Below are 2,918 nucleotides of genomic sequence, written 5' to 3' on the forward strand. Positions count from 1 at the left end.
CAAAAAAAAAAAAAAGCTTTATTGTTTCCATTTGGTCCACGCTTGGAAAAGAGGCTTCAGGGTAGTTCAGATGCAGCCTAGTGGCAGAGGAAGTAGTAGCTCAGGCAGAGGCCTGAGGCTGGCAGGGGGATGCAGAGGGCCTTCCCAGGTCGCTGGGCTCCAGGGGTACCTAGTCATCATGCTTGAGGGTAAGCCTCTTGAAGAGGTACTCCCCAAGCCCCGCCTGGGGGTTGGCCACCCTGCGGATGTTGGTCAGATGGTCGCCCATCTTCTTGATGAGCTTCACCTCCTCATCCGGGAAATGGTTCTCCAGGAAGTCACAGAGATGGGGGTCTATGTGGGTAGAAGCCACAGCGTGCAGATCCAGAAGAGCCTGGTTCAGGCTCTTCTCCAGGGCCACGGCGGCTTCCATGGCTTCCACGCTTTTATCCCATTCATCTTGGGATGGCTTCTTCACATCCTGGAAGAGGGCGCCGCCACCACTCTTGTTTTGCAGCTTTAAGAGAATCTCGACACCCTTGCGTTTCTCCTCAGACGGCTTGCGGAAGAAGTGTCCCAGCCTTCCAAGGCCACATTGTCATGATGGAAAAAGAAGCCCAAAGAGAGGTAGTTGTAGGAGGCTCGCAGGTGCAGATTGACCAGGTGGTTGACACCAGCCTCTGTGTCGGCAGAATAGTTCTGACAGATCTGGGAGCTCATAGCTGGTTGAGGATTTGGAAGTAACCACAAAAAACGATGTTAGTGGTCCCCAGAAACAGGATGGCTGAGAGGATGGTCTGAGAGGTTGCACCTTGGATAGAAGGTTGAAGGGTGGGCCGAAGCTGGAGGTGGGGAAGTCGCTGGGTCTGTTCTGTCCAAACACTGTTGAAGCAAGAGACAGATCCATGGGACCACCGGGGAGCTTGACATTGATTGTTTTTCTAATGTTGAATCATTCTTGCATACCTGATATAAACTGCACCTGATCATAATGAACTATTTTTTGGATATGCTGTTGGAGTCTATTGGCTAGGATTTTGTTCAAGATTTTTGCATCTATATTCATGAGGGATATTGGTCTGTAGTTTTCCTTTTTGGTGAAGTTTTTGCCTGGTTTTGGTATCAAGGTTATGCTTGCTTCATAAAGTGAATTTGGGAGGATTCCATCCTTTTCTATATTCTGGAATAGTTTGAGTAGGATTGGTGTCAGTTCTTTTCTGAATGTTTAGTAGTATTCTCCAGTGAAACCATCTGGGCCAGGACTTTTTTTGCTGGTAATTTTTTTAATGACCTGTTCAATTTCTTCTTTTGTTATGGGTCTGTTCAACTTTTTCTCCTCAGTCTGTGTTAGTTTAGGTAAGTAGTGTGTTTCTAGAAATCTATCCATTTCTTTTATATTTTCAAATTTGTTAGAGTGCAGTTCGTCATAGTATCCTGATACTATTTTTTTTTTTATATCAGTTGGTTCTGTTGTGATGTTGCCCAATTGATTTATTCATGTTATTTGTGTTCTCTCTCTCTTTTCCTTTGTTAAATTTGCCAGTGGTTTGTCAGTTTTGTTAATCTTTTAAAAAAACCAACTTCTAGTCTTGTTGATTTTTCCTGTTGTCTTTCTATTTTCTGTTTCATTGATTTCTGCTCAAATCTTTATTATTTCCTTTCTTCTGGTGACTGTAGGATTTTCTTATTGTTCTTTTTCTAATTGTTAGAGATGTAGATTTAAAGTGTTGATTTTGGCTCTTTCTTCTTTTTTGATGTATACATTTATTGCTATAAATTGGCCTCTGATCACTACTTTTACTGTGTCCCAAAGATTTTGGTATGTGGTGTTTTTATTCTTGTTTGATTCAAGGAATTTTTTAATTTCATTTTTCATTTCTTCTCTTACCCAGTCATTCTTAAGGAGGGTGTTGTTCAGTTTCCATGTGTTTGCTCTTTTTCCATTGATCTTCCTATTGTTGGTTTCTAATTTTATAGCATTGTGATCTGAGAAGATGCTTTGCAGTATTTAATTTTTTAAAATTTATTAAGGCTTGCTTTATGGCCTAACATGTGGTCTATCATGGAAAATGTTCCATGTGCACTGGAAAAGAATGTATATTGTGTTGTTGTTGGGTGAAGTGCTCTGTAGATGTCTATAAGGTCAAGTTGGTGGATTGTATTGTTTAGCTCTTCTGTGTCTTTGTTGAGTTTCTTTCTAGTTTTATCTTTCATTGAAAGTGGTGTATTAAAGTCTCCTACTATAATTCTTTAGGAGCCCTGGTAATGTAGTGCCTAAGGCACTTGACTGCTAACCAGAAGGCTGTTGGTTCAAACCCACCAGCCACTCCTCAGAAGGAAGATTGGGCAATCTACTTCCATAGTGATATTGCCTCAGAAACCCAAGAGGTGTTGCTATGTGTCGGGTCTGACTTGACAGCACATAACAACAACCACACTATAATTCTTGAGTCATCTATCTGTCTTTTCAATTTTGTTACAGTCTGATTTATGTATTTTGGGCTCTTTCATTGGGTCCATAGATATTAATTATGGTTATAGCTTCATGTTCAATTGATCATTTAATCAGTATATAATGTCCTTCCTTGTTTCTTATGGTTTCTTTTTTTCTTAAAGTCACTTTTATGAGAAATTAATATCGCCACTCCTGCTCTTTTTTGATTGCTATTTGCTTGATATATCTTTTTTCAACCTTTGATTTTTAGTTGATTTTTTTCTTTGTCTCTAAAATGTGTCTCTTATAGACAGCATATTTATGGGTTATGTTTTCTTATCCAGTCTTCAACTCTCCATCTCTTGAGAGGTTCATTTAATCCATTGACATTCAGTGTAATTATAGACGAATATGAATTTGTTGCTGTCATTTTGTTATGTGTTTTTTCATTGTGTTCCTGGTTTCTTTGTTCCATATAATTTTCTGTGCTGAGCTCATTTTGTTT

At 39.6% G+C, this 2,918-nt stretch overlaps 1 pseudogene; it reads right to left on the reverse strand.

Annotated features, from left to right (window-relative positions):
* Positions 1 to 169: 169 nt before the first annotated feature.
* LOC103201902 lies at positions 170 to 699 on the reverse strand (annotated as a pseudogene).
* Between the last annotated feature and the right edge of the window lie 2,219 nt (positions 700 to 2,918).

The sequence above is a fragment of the Orycteropus afer genome, unplaced genomic scaffold (assembly GCF_000298275.1).
Source record: "Orycteropus afer afer isolate SDZICR_OR568_19922 unplaced genomic scaffold, OryAfe1.0 scaffold00168, whole genome shotgun sequence".
Lineage (NCBI taxonomy): Eukaryota > Metazoa > Chordata > Mammalia > Tubulidentata > Orycteropodidae > Orycteropus > Orycteropus afer.